Raw genomic sequence first — 23,496 nt, 5'->3', positions numbered from 1 at the left:
GGTGCTTGGTAGCCTTTTAAAACCAAAGGTGTGTTGTGACCATTGCTAATGTTTCTCTAAGTTGGATTCTGCTTTGATTGTGCTAGAGAGTTAGTACAAGGAAGTGGTCCAAGGTCAGAAAGAGTGGTAGATGTCCTACAACTCATCAGGGCTATTTCATCCCCAAGGGGCTGAATTGTTCAACTTTACAGGGGAGTGGGCGAAGCCCCATTTGACCACCGTCCAATTCTCTGACATCTTGGAAAACCATCTGGTGTATCCTGAGGTTAAGTCCACACCCTACCTCCAAGAACACCCACTGGTCCGGGAAAGATAAACACACAACCCTTCATGGTTTTCAAGGGAGGTGTTATGGGCATTTGCAAGGATTAATTTTCCTTCTGAGTTACATCTTAAGATATGAGACATCTGTAAATCATCCCATTGTTTGTTTTTTGTATGTTTAATTTATGTGGTTTTTCTCTGTGGTCATTGGGATGGAGCCAGATTTAAGTTAACAAATTCCTGAAGGCAGATACAACAAATGCCTTCCAAATGTTTCCATCGTACCATTAAAAAAATACACTATTTACTTTCCAGCCTGTTGAGGAAAACTTGTCCACCAACTCCTTATAAGGGCGTGTCCTTGATGAAAAACTGACGTACATGGGTGCCTGGGTGGCTCAGTCAGTTAAGCGTCTGACTTGGGCTCAGGTCATGATCTCATAGTTGATGGGTTTGAGCCCTGTGCATCAGTGTCTGTGCTGACAGCTCAGAGCCTGGAACCTGCTTTGGATTCCGTGTCTCCCTCTCTCTCTGCTCCTCCTCCACTCGCACTCCATCTCTGTCTCTCAAAAACAAATAAAGATGTTTAAAAAAATTTTTTTTAAAAAAAGAAAGAAAAACTGACGTACAGGAGGGCATGAAAATGATATGCTGCATTGAACTCACCAGGAATGGTAAACGTGCTTTGAGGAGGTTGTAGTTTATGGTCCTGTTTCCTCTTCTCCAAACTTCTCGAGAGACATTCTAATCCGATGATGTGGTAGGAGGACATTGGCAACATCACAAAAGGTTATCTCAAGCTTATCCCAGGATGTATGTTCCTGGCTGGTGCAGATTCACAGATTGTTTCTTTAAACACCCCCAGTTGGAATGTTTGTGGTGCTGGTGTTTATGACACTAGCGGGTGGAGTAGGCCCTGGTAGAAGCTTCTGCTCACATGGATGGGGTGGCTGGAAGGGCATCGACTCTTCAGGCCCCCGTCTTACCTGGAGCCACTTTACGTGGCCTGGAGTTGCCCCAGGGAGTAAGGCAGGATACATATAGGCACAGTTAAAAGTCATATGGAGGAAAGAGCCTCACATTTTTCTTAGCGTTTGTCATGGGACACAAGCCTGAGGAGAGCAGGCAGAGGGCAAGTCAGACCCTGGGGTGAGGGATGAAAGGGCCAGTGTCAGTAGGTGGATCCAGGCTGACCAGGGAAATGCTGGCCCACCGTGGGCAAGCTCAGATTTAGAAGGAGCTCAGGGCAGTGAAGTGGGACTGCCCACCCATCTCTCCATTTCCAATTTTTCTCTTTTATTTCCATCTCTCTTGCTTGTTAACCTTCATATTCTGTCTCCCATGGGTCCTCCCCTGATGCCCTCAAAAGAGATGCCTTGAGCAGCAGTGACAGAAGAATCCACTGGAGGGGAAGGGAGGGGACTGCTATTTTAGAAAACTAACTATATAAATAGAGAGTTGGGCTCTGAAAAGAAGTTCCTTAAAGACTGTGTGGGATTTAAAAACCAAGCAACAAGCATGAGATAGACAGTACAGATGAACTAAATGCAAACACAGTTCTTGCATCATGAATTCTCTTCTTGCTTCTCCGTCCTCTTCTCTCCAAGCCTCCTCCTTAGAAGAGAAGGAGGAGTGAGAGGAACCTGGGAACACAGCACAGCCAGGGAAACAGAAAAAAGGGAGCCAGATGCACAGAAAGGCAGAAGAGGAGTAAAGTAACTAGGACAGGGCCACCCTCGGGTCCACCACATAGCTAGTAAACCAGTGTATTGACTTAAATAGGGCTGCAGGGCTTACCTCCCAGCACCCGGCCTCACTTCCTGCCCTTAGAAAGGATTTGGAGCTCCAATGTGTATTTCACTATCAGGACGATGAAACCGCGGCAGTAAATGCACTGGCTGGATATGTAGCCCTACATCCAGGCCAGTCCTGCCTCACATCCGTGGGGCTCTGATGAAGCCCCGTCATTCTGGGGGCCAAGTAGCAAACTTGTTAATCTATCTGCTTCTCTGCAAGTTGCTGACAAACGGCCTGGGGCTTGGCAGGCTGCAGGATAACCAGAGCAAGCCTGCCTACCGGAATCAGGAGCAACAGCTCAGTAAAAAATGAAAGAAGGCTCATTCCTTGCTAAGCAATAGATTTGGAGCTCTCTGGTTGTTCTCAGGATGGAAGGTGCTTTTTGGATTTCTGAAGAGGGAAGATGCTGGGGGAAGAGCCCAGCGTGTGATGAGTGCATGGAAGATGCCAGTGAGCTCTCGGCGCTCCAGGATGGCTGACCCCGAAGAGCCGGAGTGCACTGACCTGCTGCCGCTGGGGTTGGAGGAAGCAGCTATCAGCGACCCACTCTCGTGCCTGGGATAGGGATTAGAGGGTCAGGCAGGACCATTTTCAAGGTTTGTTTAAGAATTTTGCAACAAGTATAAGGAGATCATGTCTGCTCAGCTAAGCAATTTGGTGTCTGTTGCTAGCCAAACAGCCTGGAAAATTATCTTTGCCTCAGCTCACCCACTGTGCAAGGGAATGATGCTGACAAGCCGGCTGCTTCCAAAGGCCTATTGTGTGGTGCTCGGCAGCATGGTGGTGAGGGAGAGGCAGGCCTATGATTTAGCCATCTTTTGCTCTGTCTACTTTGCTTAATAAGAACACTGCCAGTCTCTGTGTGGCTTTTCTATCACCGCTGGGGCCATTTCTTCTCTTCCATCCCTAAGAGGATATGGAGTATAGACAGGCACCAGTAAGATTCTGGAAAGAACTTCCAACAAACCACATGGAAATTTCTAGAAACGTGTGGATGTCTGAAACCTTCTAAGCATGAAATGCCAAGATTTCTTTTACTTTTCATTTGTGTCTCTTAAAACATGGAGGCACATGGCTTTTGTGACCGTGTGTCTTGGAAAAGAGGAGAAGGTAGATAGGGAGAAATCCAAGTCCTTAATGTTCTAGAATGGAAGGATGCTCACACTCAATCTCTATGATCTTATAAATGAAGAAACCGGGGACCCGGAAGGTGCGTGACTTCCTGGAGGTCAGCACGCAGAACGGGACCCCAAATTCCCAGTCAGCACAGAGCAACAACATCTGCCACCACAGCCGCTCCTCTCTGCTCTGTCACTGTGTGCGGACCACTGGCTGTGACAGGGGCCACGCTGAACATTCTGCATGCTTTTCACCTCATCTGACATGCACTCAACATCTCCTGGGCACAGGCGTGACCGAGCGCTCAGAGGATGGAGAGAATAAGCAGCAGCAGCAGCTTACAGTCTCATCCTGCAGATAAGAACTCTCCCAATAAAAAGGGTGCACGAAGCACTTCGGGTTGAAAGGCAGGAGAAAGCATACTCGGCTAAGGCATTTGTCCATCCCTAAGATTCCTTTCCTGGGAAACATTAGCTAAAGGAAGAAAATAAATCTTTAGAGGTAAACACTATAGGGTACCGTTTTTCTTAGCATGACATCTGGTACCAAAAGACTCACAATGTGCTCTCCGGAATGATCTTTCAAAGAGCCTAATGTCTGGGCGCCTAGCTTTGGGCAGAGGATGATTATGGAAAACGCTGGATCTTTGGGAAGTGTGGGCATGATGTGTGAATGCACATTCCAAGGGATAGAATTCCTGTAGACTTTTCAGTTTGCTTTCATCTCTCTACCCTAAGAATAAACAGCAAGGACCCGTACTTAGAGTAGAAAAAGTAAAGGAACCCCGTCTCCCATTTGAGGACCCACTGGGTCATTGGAAGCATCGTGGTGGAAAAGAATGGACTTGGGAACAGAACCGCCCTGAGTTCTCAAATCCGAGCTCCCCACCTGTCAGCTGGTAATGTTGGGGCGCTCAGTTAACCCCTCTCAACCTCAGCATCCTCATCTGTAAAATGGAGAACAGTAGGTTCATATGGAGGGTGGTTGTGAGGGTCCATCACTCAGTCAGTGAGCATGTAGGTGTGGTACTAAGTTTGTAAAGCATCCGGCCCGGAGTTAAACACCTGGATGCCGATGTGAGTGTTGCCTAGAATGGGGGCCTCCTTAATGGTGCATTTTCTCTTTACTACTTGGTGTAGTTTCACACAAGGATAAAAATATCCCAGGTCTGGGGGAGCCATGCTGATTCTTCTGCTGGGACTTCTTTGCCATTCTCCCAGTTTCATGAATTCCTGGGCAGAGAGGAATGCCTACTGCCCGGGCCAGGAGAATCAGCTTGGAGGGCTTTGTGAGATGTGCTGTGAGTATGTGTAGTGTGAGAGAGCCCTGGGCGGCCTCCTGGGCACCACGAGCCTCACGGTCCCAAGCCGCCCACTCACCCACTGCCTACGTCCGAGTGACATCCCACACAGGCTCTGTTTGGTGGGATTTAGACTGGTTGGCAGTGGCACGCCCAGGTTCAGAGGCCCAGATGTGAGTAGGCCTACGGTGATAGGCCAGATTTTCCTTAGGAAAGGGTTTACCATGTGATTTTAATCAGATGGCCTTCCCTCTGTTTGCCAGAAGTGGGACTGGGCCTCAGAGGCAACAGGGGTCCTGGCAGTGCTTGGCTGGTCCAGCCTCTGTGACTGTCTCCCTTTGTTGCAGTGACAGGTGGCCACCTGGATCAGAAGAAGGAGCCCCCTCCATTTTTGACAAACGAGCCTCCAGAGTTTAAAAGTTCTTTGAATGAGACCACTTAGCCACTTTAGCTTCAAAAAATATTCTCTGAAATAGGTCCCAGGAGTACATCCGGAACACACATGTCTAAGTAGCTTGCAACTGCATAAACCCAAGAAGAAACAAAGACAAATGGAGCCAGCCGTTTCTTTCTTTCTAGCTCCCTGGTTTCCTTATAGCCCTGTTGTAATGATGTTATTTGGCAAAACACAGCTTACTGTCCTCGGAGTTATTCATACCTCTTCTCTTAAGTCCGTAGGGATTGCTTAACACTTGAAGAAACATCAAGCTTTTTGACTGCACCCCAAGGGGAGTAAAAGCCTTGATAGAGTAGTCCATCTTGTTCTGTTTCTCTCACTCCCTCTCCTACCACATGGCAGTACATCCAGGGACGACTGGAGATGCCCTGGAGAAGCGCACCAGGCTCTGTCTCCAGAGCTCCCCACGTCCACCAGGCAAGTGGCGCAGGAAGAGGTTCGCTTCACCCATCACCTGTCAGGCTGGCTCTCACACTCCTTTTCTGGGCTCCCATGCGGTTAATTAACAGCTATCAAGCACTTGTTTCTTTCTGCCTTGGATTATGGTAATGAGTAGCAGTGCTGATTATCATTTGTAGAGTGCCTACTATGGATTAGGCACTTCACTCACCCTTCCCTTGTTCTTCAACACCACTCTGTGGTGCAGATAATATTGCCATCTCTGTGTCACCAAAGAGAGGGAGTAGGAGTGGCTGGGGAAGAGCAGCCACAGGAGCGTCTTGCCCACCCACTGGGTGGCAGCATTGTGCATTAGGCAGTCCATCTGATTTGGACCAGAACTTCAGCCACTAGCTGAGTCTAGGGACCAGGACCCCAGGCTTTCTATGGGAACACCTTAGACCCCTGCCCAGGTGGGGCTGGGACTTGTGACGAGCTGCCAGGGTCAGCGAGGATCACTTGGAACTAAGTGGGACTTTGCCTACAGGTCGGCCCCCAGCAAGACTGGGACAAGCCAGCCTTGGCAGGAAGATGGGAAGTTTGGAAATCCTTTTAACGAATTGCCAAGCTGACCCCCATCGTGTGACTATAGAGGTGGAATGGACCTTCAAACTCGTCCAACCCCTTCCTTTCTGAATGAATAGTGTGAGCCCTGGCAAGGTAAAATGACTCGCCTCAGATCCTGTGGGTGTTCTAGGAGGAAGGCCAGAACAAAACCCCCGGTTTTCTAGTTCCTTTTCATCTGCTTTTCCCACTTTGCCACCCTCTGCCTCTCCTTTTATCCTAATTCTACAGCTGGGGCTCCAGTGCCACAGCGCAAATGAGGCAATTAGCACCAGATTCCGGGTCTCCTGCCATGTGGGTGCGGGATTCTCTTTCCGCTGCACCTCACGACCCCACTCTTAGGGATGGACCCACGCATTTCCATTGAAAACAATTCTAAAGTACATTTTTTTAACCAAGTAGTTTACCGGGAGATAAAACATACATGAAAGGAAGGTTGCTGTCAGGCAGCAGAGAGCATTTATTGGAACCTGCTGCGTATAAAGCCAAGTCTGAGACGCTTTGAAATGACAGGAGATACCTGACCTCGCTCTTGCTAGCTTACGTCTAGCTGCTTGGTGTGATTCTCCTATTCCATCTTTTCCTCCAGTTTATTATGCGAGTCTGCTCTTAAATAATGTCACCAATTTCTAAATGTAAGAGCAAGAAGCTTACAGCTACAAATTACTGAACCGGCCAGAAGGTGAGCCTTGGTTCTCGTGTCCACTGGCTACTTGAAAAGCAAGTGAGGCCCCCACACGGTGCATAGGGTGATCTTTGGGCTCCTGTGGAATGGTGCCCACAGGAGAGTGAGCTGTGGCGACAGAGACGTTAGGGTGAGTTGTATTTATCTTGATAGTTTAGAATAGAGAACACCAAAGAGTTTATAGGAAAACGTATTTCTACACTTTCTTATCTATTTGTTACATGTAGGCAATTTGAAGGGCATATGTAAGATGTAGAGATCCACACTGAATGGTCAGAAAGATCTATAATTTAGGTGGAAAGGCACCCGTGTGTGTGTAGTGGTTATGAATTCCTACATTCAAGAAAGAGCTAATGAATCACCAAATGTTTTTTTTTTTTTTTTCCCTTTAAAGTGAGTCTTGTGGCAGGGCACCTGGGTGGCTCAGTCAGTTAGGCATCCGACTTTGGCTTAGGTCATGATCTCATGGTCTGTGAGTTCGAGCCCCGCGTCCGGCTCTGTGCTGACAGCTCAGAGCCTGGAGCCTGTTTCAGATTCTGTCTTCCTCCCTCTATGCCCCTCTTCCATTCACACTGCACGCACGTGTGTGCATGTGTAAAATAAATAAACATTAAAAAAATTAAAGTGAGGCTTGTGTTGTAGAGAGGGGGGAAATCACTGAGCAAGCACTGAAATATTCAGAATAAATCATAATGTTTACATATGAGAGGAACGTTTGTCCTTGGGATTCTGCAGCTTCCAAAGCAAGATGAATTCAACTAGGAGTTACTTGCAACAATTGGAAGTCTTTTTATCAGGTTCAGCAGGGGATTGAGAGTCATGCTTAATGCGGAGGTTTGAAATTAATCAGTATAACAGAGCAAAGGTGAGAGGTGGGTAGTTCCTTGCACCATGTATCAGAAAGCTTTCTGGGCTGAGAACCATTTGGTGTTCAGTATCCTTTTTACCTGCCATCTTGAAGATACTACGTATAGCGGTAATTCGTCGTATTTTATGATTTATAGCTAATTTTGTATTTCGGGAGCCTTTTTCTTTCAGAGCCTCAAAGTCTCCTGTTAGGAAGGGAGTGTGTGATGCCTCCTGCAACACCTCCCCTTTCTTTTCTCTTATGGTTAACGAGGATCTGGTCTGAGCATCCAGAATAGATTTCTCACACCATAGCCGCTTAGTGACCAGCACATTTATCTGTGGAAGCTTTAAACGAGGCTTATACAGGGAACATCTCAGGCTGACCCACTTGGCAAAGCAAGAGAAAGATTGCTGAGCTGACCGACGACCGATTATTGAGACCTTCCGTTTGGCAGGGCACAAGTTACCCTGGGCTGGGTGGACCAGGGATGTCAGAAGGTGTGTTGAGGGCAGTGGTGCCTTCACTGTAACTTTCTGTCCGTTATTATTTATCCATTCTGAATGCGGGGCATACCTGCTTTCAGAAGAACATGATGTTTACGTGTGTTTGGGTAAGACTTCCTGCAGTACTCATGTGACGGACTTGAACGCCAGTGCGTGAAACAGGAGTTTATTATGTAGAGCTGCGCCACATTGCTGCATGCGGTAAATGGCAAAGTACCAGGGCAACATAAGAACGATGATAAAAATAAAAACCTTCGGGCAAGGACTCAAAGAGTTTCAGTGAGTTCAGTATCGTTTGCAGTTCATCAGTGAACGCAGCGAGGCCAGTGAGCCCTGGCTTGGCTGTGTATCAGAACCATCCGAGGAGCATTTCACAACTAGAATCACAGGCCCCCGGTTGCAGGGGTCCTGAATCAGAGTCTCCAGAGATGCAGCAAGGACGTCTGTTTTCCTAGGCTCTCCAGGTAATTCTGAAGCAGATTGGCCAATGCCGTTCCAGAATTTGAACCCCTGCATCCCACGCAGTTGTGAACCTCAGAAAAGAAGAGTCAAAGCAGGATCTTCCCAGCTAATTTGGGACAGATCTTTTTGGGGTTACTATGTGCTGAGCACCGAGGATGCACGTGGTCGTCTCTACAGAGTTCAGTCATTTAATAAACAGGTGTTCATACATTACGTTGCAACACCCAGGTGCTGTGATGGAAGAGGACAGCTAGTTGCTGTGGAGTCATGGAGCAGGGACTGGCCTTCCTACCTCTTCACCTCCAATTCCCTTCCTGTATGGCATGGAAGCCATAAAGGCCATAGAGGATCCTGGGGCCAAACCTTGACAATGAAAGCCAGGAAATAGCCTCAGATCAGTCATCCGGTGGTCCTGGTTGATTTTTCCATATAAGAAGAATCTAGAAGTGTCACTTTTGAAAGCTGGCACTCAGTCCAGTCTAGTCTGGGCCAACTTTGTGCACAGATAGTCGAGGTCTCGTGGAAGGTTCCAGCAATAGCCTCAGTCTACAGCACCCAACGGGAGAGAAGAGGCTGTTCACACATAGTTTGGGTGTGAAGCTGATGTCACAGTTGGTTATTTCTTGAAGACTGTGAGAAGCCACAGAATTAGCATATAGGGAGCTTCTTACAGAGGCCTGTTAGAGGCCATCACACTGCACGAGTGTGAGATCCAGTTAGCACCATCGCTTTCCTTTATCCTGATGTGCTTTCCTTCTAAACTGAGGTGTCGGTGTCAGGGTCGTCTTCTCTTGTGACATTACAAAAGGATCTTGGTGCAAGACAAGGACCAGTCTAAGACTAGAGCTCATTTTTGGTCATTTAATAGCATTGCCCCAGGGGTCAGGGAAAAGAACAGCTCGTGGAGGTCAAGAAGTCTTTGATGTGGTTGTTTGTTGTCGTCGTCATCATCATCATCATCATTATTATTATTCAGCTTTATAACCTACAGAGAAGTTTTGGGGGGAAAGCTTGGGTTTCATCACCTCCCCTTTCCTAGGAAGCAGGCACATAACTCACAGTCCAGTGATGTTTGAGGTGGCCATTCTTCAGACTTGGCAGGGGGGTGGGGGTGGTCTTTGTGCGTGTGTGTTGGAAATATCTGTGTAGGCGATTCACAAGGTGTCATCTTGCTTGAATGGACTCCATAAGAAATGCACCATGAAATGGAAATCTGTGTGTAGACCCCATAACAAAAAAGTGGAAAAGAGAGTCGCCGCTTATACCCTCAGAGAGCAGGATGGAATTTGGAGACAGATCCGCTGCCCCTGAGGGAGTGAAGGACCGCTGCTGGGGTCATGTGCTCTTTCCTCTCTAGGCATTTACTTAGCCAATTCCAGCCTGTTAGTAAACTTGGCTGTCAGGCTGTCACTATTTAATAGCTTTCTATAAGATCCTGCCATCTTTAAAGGCCAGCTAGTGATGCTGACAGCTGTGACTTGTTTATAGAAATAAAGGCAGCTTGCCTCATTACAAAATAAGGTCTAATGCCTGACTAGAGGGTATATATTCATGTGTGTCTGTGCTTTTTCTTCTTGAGCAAAGTGTGTTGCTATTTTTGTTGGGAGGGTAGGACTGTGTCTGTCTTGAGGAAGTATGTAGAAGGCGGACCCTGAGATTGTGGTGGGTCAGGTGGAGAGGGAGGTGACCAAAGGGGAATATGGCAGGGTCTCTATTAGATAACAGATAGGTCTTTGGGGGAGATCACAGCCCAGCCCAAGTGAAGCAACTGGCCCATCCTGTCATGATTCACACTTCAAAGAGTCCTGCTGAGTACCCCCAGGACAACACAGCAAGCCTGATAGCAGACAGATGCATTAGTCACCACTGCACCTGAGGCACTGGCTGGCTGCATTGTGATGGCTGTCATGGCCGTGCAGTGGAGATTTTGGGAGGAGTTTCTTATGGGGGTAGAAGGGACCTGAAAGTTAACATAAAAAACCTTACCACGTGTGAGTTCTACTCATTTAAAGATGACCAGGTTGCCTGTAGTCTTAGGACTTCTCGGTTTTGTAGCTGGCAGTCCGGGTTGGAATAGAAACTAGTTATGTACTCCCAAGTTTAGCTACTGTTGAGGCTGATTCTGTTTTGTTGCTGTTGTTATTGTTTGTTTTTTTAAATATAATTTATTGTCAAATTGGCTAACATATAGTGTGTAAAATGTGCTCTTGGTTTTTGGAGTGGATTTCCATGGTTCATCGTTTACATGCAACACCCAGTGGTCATCTCAACAAGTGCCCTCCTCAATGCCTATCACCCATTTTCCACTCTCCCCCATCCCCCCCCCATCCACCTGCAGTTTTTTCTCCATATTTAAGAGTCTCTTATGGTTTGGCTCTCCCTCTGTAACTTTTTTTTTCCTTTCCCCTCCCCCATGGTTTTCTGTTAAGCTTCTCAAGATTCACGTATGAGTGAAAACATGATATCTGACCTTCTCTGACTTATTTCACTCAGCTTAATACCTTTCAGTTCTATCCACGTTACTGCAAATGGCAGGATTTCACTCTTTCTCATTGCCAAATAGTATTCCAGTGTATATATAAATCACATCTTCTTTATCCATTCATCAGTTGCTGGACGTTTATTTTCTTTCCATAATTTGGCTATTGTTAAAGCCAAAAGCACTGCTATAAACATTGGGTTACATGTGCCCCTATGGGTTTCTGTTTTTAAAGAAGGGACATCCATTGGCCCATGAGCTAAAGGCTCGGTCACTGTGACCAGACACCATTTTGAAAGTTCAAAAGTTAGTTCCCAGAGGGGAATTCACTGTCCAGGGAGAAAGGGTGAAGGAAAGTGTGTGTGTGTGTGTGTGTGTGTGTGTGTGTGTGTTTCCTCCCCTGTGTCCCACCCAAGTCTCTTATGTAGACTTGGTGTTAGAACCATCAGGCAACATCACAGTGGTCACCGTGAACTCCCGTTGCCAAGAAAGGGGGTCTGGTCTTCTAAAGTAGAGACCAAGGTTTCTGCAAATCTCCCCTAAAGAGAGAATTTGTCTCTTGGTAGGTTTTCCTTCTTTCTGAGATAAGGGTCTAGGTATAAGAAAGTTCAGTTACTTGGTTTTAAAGTTGCTCATAACCAGAATTTGTCACCTTGAAGGAGAAGTTAAGAAGCATTGCCTCTGTGAAATCCTTCCTAAAAGAAGATTCTGCCACCATCAGATGAGTTTGGTTTGTGTTTGTTCCTCTTGAGTGAGCCTCGTATCTGCCCCTGACCTTTCAATTGGCTCCTTGGGATCCCACTCATTTTGGCTCTTGAACATCAAAGCCCGTTACGACATGGTGCCATGGGGGGATTGTCTTTAATGTTTCTGGCTTTGATTTCACAGACTCTTGGATTCAAAGGTTCTCCTGCCTATTGGATAAAGCAGAGTGAGTGTGTCAAGGACAGTTGAGTTTGGAGTGGGGGAGGGAAGGAGTCTCAGTGAATAATGAAACAACTTCATAGTGGTTGCTTAAATAAAAACTTGTTACAAAAACAGAACTCAAACAAAAAACCATAAAGACTATCATAAGGGTCTCATTCCATGTATAACTTCATGACTTGTTAGCAGTTCTTTGGGGTTGCAGTAGTATTCTGGGCAAAAAAAAAAAAAAAAAAAAAGACCATAATTAGCACATGGAGGAGGTCCCAGCTATCAAAATAGGTGGGTACATTGAGCATTGAGTGGTTTTTGTCTCAGCCTCCCCAGCCCTCCTAGCAAACTGTACCCAAATCTTTGATTCATTATAACTGGACACAGCTGATAGCAACCTAGAGTATAGCCAGAGACCCTTGCTGTTATTAGGTATACAAATCATAAGGCAGAAGTAAGAAGAATGAAGGAATGTCAATAAGCAGCCTGGGGCTGGAGGAACACTTCCCAGACTCTTCTGGGTCCCTGAAATCACCCTGTGCAAAAACAAGAAGGCCGTGTAAGTGTAGCCAAAGGACTTTTAACTGAGAATCAGAAAGTAATGTTATGGGCAATTCTGTGGATGGATGGATCATAAGGTTGGCAGATGTAACACCAGAGTCTCAGAATAAAGACGTACCTTGGATGTGCTGGGACCGTCACACAGCCACCATCTACTGCAGCCCCCCCTCCTCTTCCCTCTCCACCTCCCCACCCAGTCTGTGACTGGTCTCAGCTCTGGGTCCCTGATAAGCCATAGTGCTAGATACGGCATTTCAGTTCTTACCCTGATGAGTGGTGCCAGTGACAGCCTTCTAATTCATTCTTAACTCAGGGAAACATGATGATTATTTTCCAGGTTATGGATCTTTTATTTGTTAAGTTATTACTTAAATGTCTCAGTTTCCTTCTCTTCTGTTCCCTTCAAAATACTGTGTAATGTGGCTCTGTGTATTATCTACCAGGTCAGGCACCTTCTGATTGGGGGTGATGGTGGCTGAGGGAATGGGGACCAGACTCTCCACTCAGTAGAAAAGATTCTGACCTCTACTAGGAATCCCTTTACCACGAATGCTCTACAGATCGCTCCTTAAGGAGAATAAACTCTTGGAGAGGGTGCCAGGTGACCAGATCCATGAGTCATCCATTTCAAATGCACACCATACAGAGGAACAAAGAATTAGCCAAGACTTAACTATTACCAAATAATTATAATATTAACTTTTTAATAAGGGATTATATGGCTTACCCAGAAACCAAATTGGGGGGTCAGGAATCACCTGTAGATTGGAAAAGCCACTCACAGCCTCTGGCCTGATTCCTGTTGGTGGATGCCACCAGTGCTGAGCACTTAGTGGCAGCGGAGGAGGACTGCAGGTGTGCATGAAGGCCAGGCCCATGGGAGCAGGTGGGGTGGGGAGTGCAGAGAGGATTCAGTTTGGAGACAAGGCAGGGCTACACTGGGGAGAAGCGTGTGGCCTGCTGGGCTCAGGATTCAAGAAACCTGTTTCCGGCCCCTCTTCAGAAACACTATATCCTGGGGTCTGAGCAGAGTATATCCTTGAGTAGGTAGGGGTTTTCTCTACATAGGCGCTTAGCTCATCTAACACAGAACCAACCCCTTTTTCATGTCAGTTGACTTTAAAGGAGACTGTAAGTAATATCTACATAAGATCAAGGATTATGAAGCCGGATCTACATGGGTTCAGATCATGGCTCTACTGCTTACTGGCTCTGTGACCTTGGGCCAGTTACTTAACATCTCAGTTCCTCAGTTTCTTCTTTCTCCACTTTGGATAATAACAAGCACCTATCTTGTAGGATTGTTACGAGGATTACAAGAATTCAATAAAGTGCTTGGTAGGGTGACTGGCACATAACAATTACCACATACTTATATATATATCTTTGTTTGAGAATATGAATTTTTCGCTTGACAGAAACCAAATTTAACAACTCTTTGCACTGGTTGTTTGAGGGATTATAAGCCTTTGTGTCTTCAATAGCCCAGATGTGCTTAAAGCTACGAACACATAAGGACATTTTTGAAAGACATGGGCAGGATCTGAAATTCTCAGGATGAAGTTGTGTGCTAGCATTCTCTGTATTTCTATTTTCTGGGTGTAAAGAATACAACATCTGCAAACAACAGCTGGACAAAGATTAGAAGATATAATTCCAACTTCTTGCCATGTTGGCAAAAGCTGCTGGGCGGGAGAGGAACAATACGCCTTTTATGAGTACCTTTTTACAGCTGGAAGAAAAGAAGTTAAGCAAGTCATTTTGTCAAGGCAGTGTTTTCACGAGAGCAGACCTGAGAAAACATGGTCGTGGGCATCCTGGACGCCCTCAGACAGCATGCAGCAATTTACTCAGAAGGCCAGGGTTCTTGAGGCCGATTGACAGATTTTATGTTTTTTATCTGGAGAACCTTAGCTGAGTTCCATTTGTCCATTTGTATCCTGGCCCTGCATTTCAGTATGTCAGCTTCATGCAAAGCACTGGCCTGGAAAAGGCACAAAATGGAAAGGCAGGTGGAAAAGGAAGCCGGGAAGCTGAACTTCCATTAAAAAGTGACGGCAGTGTTGGAAATAGTGGACCTTGTCATTGGCTTGGGCTGGGACTTAGCAGGGCACCTGCCGTTTGTCCAGCTTTCTTAACAGCACTTACTGGAGTGGTTCTCTTACTTGATGATGCCTGCTTTTCTGGAGCAGAGGTGAGACTAGGGTAAAGCAGGTGAGAGAAACCCGTGCAAGAAGAGGCCTCAGGGCAGAGGTCAGCACATGGAGCCAACACTGTAGGTCCCGGATTTTGCAGTGGGGACCCTCGACTTCTGCCCCTGGAGTTTCCCATCTGTGAAAGGAAGGGGCTGCAGATTACCCATCCGGTCCTTTCTGGCTCACCCTTCCTTGTCGCTAAATAGCTCTACAATCCCAGCCATGAATCCAGTGCAGTAGAAGACTGAGAAGTCACAGTGCAACTAGACCACATTTGCCACCTCTTGGCACACACGCATGCCTTTAGCTGTGCACTCCTTAGTGCGAGGGGCCGTGGAACATTCCTGTCTTCACCCCTGTGGACTGTATGAGTGAGACCGGGCTAAGGCCCCCTCGGAAAGGGTTTCACTCCTCGTCTGGAATCTGGCCCTTTTGAGACTCTCTGAGTAAACTTCTGACTTTTTGCTGCTTTGGGGCAAAAAAAATACATTTAAATTCTTCAATCGTCCCCTTCCTTTATGACCCGCTACTAAAACAAGCAAACAAACAGTAAACAAGCTTCTTTTCATCAGACTCAGGCTGGCTTCTCTCCTGTGCCTGATCTGCTGGTGTCGTGTGGAAATTGTTTGGGTCAATTTTGGCCTCCTTAGTAGCCCATTGTGTCATTTCTTCCAACTACCCATTAAAGATGCTCCGGAGTGCTCCTAATAAGAACGGTATGTTTTCCTGGGGATGGGGATTAGAGGTGGGAGTCAGGGCCTGGCCACCAGCATCAGCCTATTACTTCTGAACAGATTAAACCAACGTATAGATCTTCTTGCCCTATAACCGGAAGCACGGGACACTGTGTTGTGACCTTAGTGAAGTTTTCTAGCTTTTAGGCAGTTTGTGGAGACAATGATGGCTTAAAACCACTGACTTCTTTCTTTCTATAAAAGCAAACCGTTTGATCAGACCTAATGAAATGGTGATTTGACCCAGGGAACTGGGGAGGCCAGGAAAACTGAAGCTGTTATATGCCTTGGCTCTGTGTTCTGACTTGAAGCCAGTCCTGTGAAACAGAGCCGGTACCCAATTATTCCTGATCCCCAGCAGCTCATGTAATGTATAACGCTAAGAAAGAGAGCCTCCTGCCTCCGGCAAGGGGTTTTCTGTTGTTTGGCTACCAGAATCCCATAGGATAGAATGTTCTGGGCGCAGGGATATCAGATCAGTCATGTAGGCTTCAGTCGTGCAGTGATGCCCAGGTGTTTTTCTTCCTTGCTATCTTATCACAGTATCTATAATAGTATCACATGGCATGGAAAGCTGAAGAATTCTGAAGCCACATCTACCTTCTGCACCCTTCCCCCCATCACTCTGGAAGAGTCATGAGATTTGAGGACACTGAAGAGAATTTTCACCAGGATTACCTATTACATGGCTTTTGCAAGTAAACATTGCCCAGTTTGGGTGGCTTTATTAAAAGGAAAGACTTTGGAAACCTGTCTGTTGTATGTGCCCAGCATCTCCTGAAGTAAATTTGGTTTAGAAATGCCTGCATACGTCTGCAACTTTTGCATATGGCTTTATTTTCACACGGGGAGCTTTGGTTTCTCCATTCTAATGGATAAAGAATGGACTCTCCACCACCCCCAAGACTCCTCCTTGCTTCCCGTTCCAGGGGCGAATTCTCTTCCACATCTGATGTGCACTGGTGTTCTCAACTGGGAAAGACCACAGCTTTCTCAAACGGCTTCCTTCACCTTACTGGGATGGCTGACATATTGTGGGAAGCCAGGGGTTTGAGTCCTTTGGGGGTTTCACACAGGTTTCCCAAGGGTTTGCTTGTAAACTTAGTTGGCCTGGATACCCAATGTAGATCATTTCTGGGTGTTTAGGTTACGATGGGAATTAGAACTCTCAGCACTTACGTAGATGGGGCCCTAACCAAGCAGCCCTAAGGATGGCTTCGGGATGATTTCCGTTACTGCTGTGAGCCAGCTGTGAGCAATGAGGATGCTTCCACTGGCGATTAGAATATGGTCTGCCATCATGATCATAGTATACAGAACCTGAAGCCCAAATCTCTGAGAACACGTACTTTACGGTTCGTTTAAAATGACATTTAACTTTTGGGTTAATATTTGAAAGTGAAACAGTCTATCTCATTTTCTTCCTCTTCCCGGCTGCTATCAACAGTAGCTCAAGCCAGAATTCTAGGGCCCATGTGTCAAGTATGGGCAACTAATAGTTTATTTGTTTTTCTCTCCCCAAATGAGATAATCTTACCTATGTCCAGCTGCTATTTGCAACAAATAGCAATCTGCCATGTTGCATTATTTTACACATGTATCTAGGCTCACAGCAGATGTACTGTATATACACATAGATACAAACACACACACAAATAACCCTTAAGAGATTTGGGGCAGGTTGAATCCAGTAGTCTATAAGAGGTTCCATTATCTTTTTCTCACTACAAGCATTATTAGAGATTTTGTTTGTATGGGATGTGTGTGTGTGTGTGTGTGTGAGAGAGAGAGAGAGAGAGAGAGAGAGAGAGAGAGTTCAAAATACTATCACATATGTATCGCCATGTAAAAAACAACCAACTCAGTCTGGTGTTTGGTACTTTACATACATTACCTTTCTAAATCATGTCAACATCCCTGTGACATCAATAGGGATGTTATTTTCATTTATACATGTGGCAAATAGGCTCTGAGATTCTCCTGAGAACTCAGAGTTACTTGGCGTCCAAGCTAGGGTTTGGGCCCAGGTCTTTCTGGCTCCAGTCCCTGACTACTTAACAATGTCTCTCTCCGGACATCTAATTATCCTGACAGTCCAGCCACATGAATTCAGTCTTACCATCATTCCCATTTTACAGATGAGAAAACTGAGGCCAAGGTGAAGTGGCTTGTCTAGAGAGCCTCCATTATTGTTTTGAGTTTTAGGGGTTTTTTTTTGCCTCTGATTGAATTCAGTCATCTTTTATACCAATAAAGTCATGACTGGCAATTAAAAATATCTAAAGGGATGCCTGAGTGGCTCAGTCAGTTAAGCAACCGACCTCGGCTCAGGTCATGATGTCGCGGTTTGTGAGTTCAAGCCCCGCGTCGGGCTCTGTGCTGACAACTCAGAGCCTGGAGCTGCTTCGGATTCTGCGTCTCCCTCTCTCTCTGCCCCTCCCCTTCTCATGTTCTGTCTCTGTCTCTCAATAACAACAACAACAACAAATATCTAAATTAGTGTAGAATGGAATTGGGCTACCTGACCAATGGGATCGTTCAGGAAGTTTATCTTAAACCATGGAGAGAAACATTGCTTCCCTCAAAAATTATGATCAAAATAATTTCTTTGGGAAGGATTGTTAGCATAGATTTAAGCATAAAATATTTATTATGTGTCAGACATTATTCTATTATTCTAAGTGCTTCACATGTAGTAATTCATATTGTCTTTCCAACAGCCCCATGAAGAGGGTTCTGTTTGTTCCCATTTTACAGATGAGAAAGCAGAGGCACTGAGAGGTTAAATACCATGGGTAAGATTACACAGTTAGTAAGTGGCAAATCTGAGATTCATACTCAACAGTCTGGTCCAGAGTCCTGGGCTTCATGCATGCTCCAATACTGCCATGTTGGTTTTGGTTTTGCCTTCATCGAGTTTGGTTGGTTTAGTAGTAAAGTTACCGTATGTTTTCCCTCGAGTACTTTGCTAATGGAGCAAACTGCCACTGAAGAGTGGAGGCGCCTCTGTTATTACGCCCCTGGGTCAGACATCTGGATTTCCCATAGGTATAGTCACATGAAAGAGATTTTAGCATTCAGTTAGATTTTGAAAAATAAAAAGCAACTCTCCATGGAAGTGGTTAAGTATGGTGATGTTCAAGGTTCATTTCTGGAACAATAACTAACAAAATACTATATACTGACACTTTGATTCCTTGTTCAAAAATTCTTAGCTGTTAACAGGATGCCTGGCTGGCTCAGTCAGTTAAATGACTGACTTTGGCTCAGGTCATGATCTCAGGGTTTGTGAGTTCGAGAGCTACATCAGGCTCTACGCTGACAGCTCAGAGCCTGGAGCCTGCTTCGGTTTCTGTGTCTCCCTATCTCTATGCCCCTCCCCTGCTCGCATTCTGTCTCTCTCTCTCTCTCTCTCTCTCTCTCTCTCTCAAAAATAAATGAACATTTAAAATTTAAAAAAATTCTTAGCTGTTATCAAATATGTTCTAGAAAATCCCTTATGTGGTAAATTGTCACTTATCAGAGTAACATTCTGTTGTTCACCCTTCTCTTGAATTGGTGACCAATTCTTACCTTGGTTCTGGGCCCACTGCACATCTCTAATCCATCTTCCTCAGCAATCAATGTTTTTATCACCATTCAACAAGAAAATATTTTCAGTTAGCCCTGGGAGAGACCTGGGTTTACATTCTTCTCAGCTCCTACCTCCTCAAGCATATTAGAATCTGAAAAGAATACCAGTAAAACCAAAGAGCATCGAGGCACCTGGGTGGCTCAGTCGGTTAAGCATCCAACTTCGGCTCAGGTCATGATCTTGTGGTTCATGAGGTCAAGCCCTGCATCGGACTCTGTGCTGTGACAACTCAGGGCCTGGAGCCTTCTTCGGATTCTGTGTCTCCCTCTCTCTCCCCCTCCCTTGCTCACACTCATTCTCTGTGTCTGTCTGTCTCTCTCTCTCTCTCTCTCTCTCTTTCTCTCAAAAATAAAAACATTTGAAAACTTTTTTTTAAAAAAGAGAATCAACAAGTTGTAGACTCCAGTGAAATCCATGATCTCCTTTTGGAAATCAGGATAATTTTTCTCTGTTACTTTGCCTTAGTAAGAGTTCTACTTCTTCTGATAAATGCCTTAGCATGTTTTATGAACTGAAATTTTGAATTCACTTTTCTTTAGCAACTGAAGGAAATTGTCTTACTTCTGCCAGAAGTTGAGTTACAAAAGTCCTGTCTACATCTGAAGCTGTTTGCTATACAAGTTTGCATCTTTTCTAACATAGCATCAATTAAAAAAAAAACATTCAAACAGAAAACTCATTTGAAAACCTACAGATCTCCCCCAGGGTTATTTTACTTTTTAAATGAGATGAGGAGAGGGGGTAATCATTCTGTTCTGAAGAGAACCCTTTCTCTGTCTGATCACAAGGGATGGAAAGAATATGGGAGAGATATCTGGGGCTTAACCATCCTGGCTTGGAATCTGGACTCCACCATTATTATTTCCTATGGCTTTGAGCCTCCACTTTCCCACCTGTGAAATAGGAGTTATAACGCTATGATAATCTGTGGGCAAAGATGCCAGTTAGAATTAACCAGGGTAGAAATGAAGGCGGCAGCTTGACTATAAGATGTTCATACACTCTGCTGTTTCCAGCCCATGATTTTGAAAGAGAGCAAATGGTAACCAGTAGGTCATAATGAGTCCATGAGGAAAGCAAACAAACATTAGTGGTAGTTGTGGAGTGTAGGAGGAAGAGCTGGAGCCTTAGAATCAGATGACTTTGATTATTGACTGCTCATTAGCTGAATTCCCCTGGGCTAGTTATTTTACTTCTCTGAGCGTTAATATTCTCTTGTGTAGAACGGAGACCATAAGGTCAGCCTTCTTATGTCTCGGAACTATTGTGAACATCAGATGAAGTAATAAACTATGTTTTGTGAACCAGAACTAGTGATCTGGCTGTAGGGGGCCATGGGGCACGAATACTCATTGAAAGGTGCTGGAAGCACCCGGGTCCCTTCAGGTCCAGACACCCATCTGTGAAAGCGTGTATCTTTGGAAGCATCTATGATGAAGTAGGATAACACATGGTGTTATGGCAGAGCATTTGTTGCAAAGCAAGAATTGAGATACTTTTTCTGGGGGAAATGTTTTCCTAGGTTTCTTTAAAGGTATGAGTTATGCCTGGTTAGGAAATTTCACTTATATGTGCAACTGGAGAAAAGCAAAAGTTGAGGTAGGAATTTTTATTGCAAACAACGAAAGGCCTAATGGAGTAAGAAAGGACGGGGGGCACCGCGAAGTGCATGGAAAGAGTTTGGAGACTAGAGCAGGGTTTCCACGTACCGCTATTAAACCTAATAATTCAAGGTTCAGAATTTGGGGAAGAAGAATCAGCCATTGTGCTTCAGTGGAAAGCATCCAAGCATTGACTTTCAGAGAGGCTGGGGTTCCTCTGGCCCAGCTTTGATTCTGGTGTTTTGAAGGAGGAATCATACTATCTTTTCCCTATGTGCCAGGAGTCTAAATGGATATGTCTTCTTTCAAAAACCTCTGTGATGATAAATGTGTGCGTGGGATTGGGCTAAGCTGGGAATTCCTTTGAAATTCTTGTTTCTGATTGCTCTCCACGGCCCAGAGAAGGATACTGGCCACATTTAGGTATGAAACTCTTGAGCCTCGCCATGTTCTCTGGCCCCTGGAGAGTCATGTTCTGTTTGAAAAGAACCGAAAAAATGAAGGCTGTTTTTTCAGTTGGGATAAGAATATCCTTCTCAAAGCAATAAGGGCTCGGTGAGAATAACGGGATCCATATGTTGAAGCTGGCTGCTGATGCTCAGCATATGGGCCAGTGAACCTTTCAGGCAGAAATATGCCTCTGATTCTCTAAAGAATGCCCCAGTAAACTCCAGCAAGGACCATTACTTACGTGACAGATCACAGAGGCGCAGCTCCTGGGCTTTCATGGACCCGTTGTTCCGTGGAAAGTGAGCCATAGACATGGATGGAAAGGTCTTGGCTGGCCTCACGATGGAGGGCGCTGGCCTGTGGCCCTCTCTGTCAGGCCCTGTGCCCCCCAAATACTAAAGGCCTTACCAGCTCTGGGCTTGCTCTGTTCTGTTAGGGGATGGTGAATCTGAGGGTTGTTCTTCAGGGTCTCCAGATTGTTCCTTAAACGGAATGAATGAAAACGTTTTATCCTCTACTCACAGAGGAAACACTGCATGATGGAAAGGACATTTACCTGGGAGCCGAGTGGCCTGGGCTCTGCAGCTGCCACCACCACCACCCTGGCTGGCCCTAAATAGAGGTGACCTTAGTGAAGTCACTTTACCTCTCTCTCTCATCCAGAAAATGAGGAGGTGGAACTTGGTGCTGGTTGAGACTCCTTCTGGCTCCCTCCATGTAGAACTGAGTGCACCTGGGGGTGCCCGGGTGGCTCAGTTGGTTAAGCATCCAACTTCGGCCCAGGTCATGATCTCACGGTTCATGGGTTCGAGCCCCACGTCGAGCTCTGTGCTGACAGCTCAGAGCCTGGAGCCTGCTTCAGAGTCTGTCTCCCTCTCTCTCTGCCCCTCCCCTGCTCGCTCTCGCTCTCTCTCTCTCTCTCTCTCTCTCTCAAAAATAAACATTTAGAACAAATTTTTATTAAAAAAAAAAGAACTGAGCACACCTAGCTCTGTCCAGAGTGACAGTAGCAGCCACAGCTAGTGACACTTGCAGAGTGTTAGGTTCCTTTGCAGCTCTGTGTGCTATGTGGCAATTCAGGAAAGGTAGGGGAGCCTTTTCATTGCTCCCAGTGATATTCCATCTAGGCCCCAGATGAGTCATCACCAGTCAACCCAGTGAAGTTGCCTGAGAGAGACTGGCTGCCCCCGGATTACTGCTCCATTTCTTCCCAACCAGCACCAGAGAAGTCTGAGTAGCCCCTCCTGCCCTCACGGTGGAGCCTTCAGCATCCTCCCCCGGCCTGAACTCTGTGCCTGATTCCTCACTCGTGCCCTGGCTCCTTCTGAAGCCTCTGCTGGTTCTCCGTGGTCTGCTTTGTCTGTTGTGGATGGTTAGCAAGGCCCCACCCTCCCCCAGTAGCTGGATGTCCCCAGGCTCCCCTTCCCAGCCCCACGCAGGCCCTTTGATCCCTCGGCTCTGCTGAGCACCATGGTCCTTTCATCACAGGAGCACAGACAGCAGCTCAGCCTGGAGTCAGTCTCCATGGCAACCAGCATTCCCTCCCGGTCTGCTGTGCAGAGAAAATGGCTGTTCTAAGGAAGGGCTCCCTGAGTCTCTATTACCCAGCCTGTATAGTCCAGGCCCTCCTCCACATCAGCTCTAAGAAGCTACATGCATTGAACCCAATGTCCGTTAGCTTTTAGCTTTCAGATTTGGAAGGGAGGCAGAAGGAGTTTGAATCCAAATGGATAAGAGCATTTTATCCCTATCCTAAAACTCTGTTTTCACGAGGAGCAGGTATCTGCTCCGAGCAGGTGAATGAGGAACTGAATGGATAGAGCAATCTGTGGCATCCAGGGGCAGCGTATTTTGTCTTATCGGTGGAGGAGAATGACCGAGTGTGTGCATATTCAAATCAGAATTCTGTACGAGTCACTAGGAGTGACAGGGGGTCCCGCAGGGCAGCAACGGCAGCATTGCAGAGGAGTGCCTGACTGACTGTAGCAATGGTGTTGTGTGCTGTCTCCTCTTACAGAAAGAGGGGTGTGGGTCCCCTCGTCATGAGGCAGGGTGAGCGTTTGGGCATCTTGTGCTTCAAAATCCATCCGGATCATCACAATGAACCCTTTTCCGTAGTCATCAAGCGTGGTGACAAGGGGAGCTGGCAGGAGACCCCTGTGCAGAGGTGTGGAGTGACAGGCTTCCCTCGTCACACAGCCTTGGGAATGCTTCAGGTTGACATCCAAAAGGAGCTCATCTTTTATTTCTGTGAATCCCAGAAGTGCTTCTCTTTGGAGCAGGAGCGTAGCCTTCTCAAGAGGTCAGAAACATGTAGAGCGAGGGTCAGCCCAAATTCCCCAGGGACCTCATACCGTCTAAGTGGAAAGAAATTCCACAGGAAATGGTCCGGACCATGACCACTCCTGGCTTTGGCATAGGAACTGGGGATTCTTTGGGTGGTGACAAGCTCTCCACCCAGACAGCATCCTCCCTTCATTCTTTCTTT

At 46.2% G+C, this 23,496-nt stretch overlaps 1 protein-coding gene across 1 annotated transcript in view; it reads left to right on the top strand.

The window, feature by feature from the left end:
- Positions 1–23,496, top strand: part of NCAM1 (neural cell adhesion molecule 1) — a 312,221-nt gene that overhangs the window by 220,565 nt on the left and 68,160 nt on the right.

This window comes from Panthera uncia, chromosome D1 (assembly GCF_023721935.1).
Source record: "Panthera uncia isolate 11264 chromosome D1, Puncia_PCG_1.0, whole genome shotgun sequence".
Taxonomy (NCBI): Eukaryota; Metazoa; Chordata; class Mammalia; order Carnivora; family Felidae; genus Panthera; species Panthera uncia.
The sequence above is the reverse complement of the archived record's forward strand: the minus strand, read 5'-3'. Positions and strand labels throughout refer to the sequence as shown.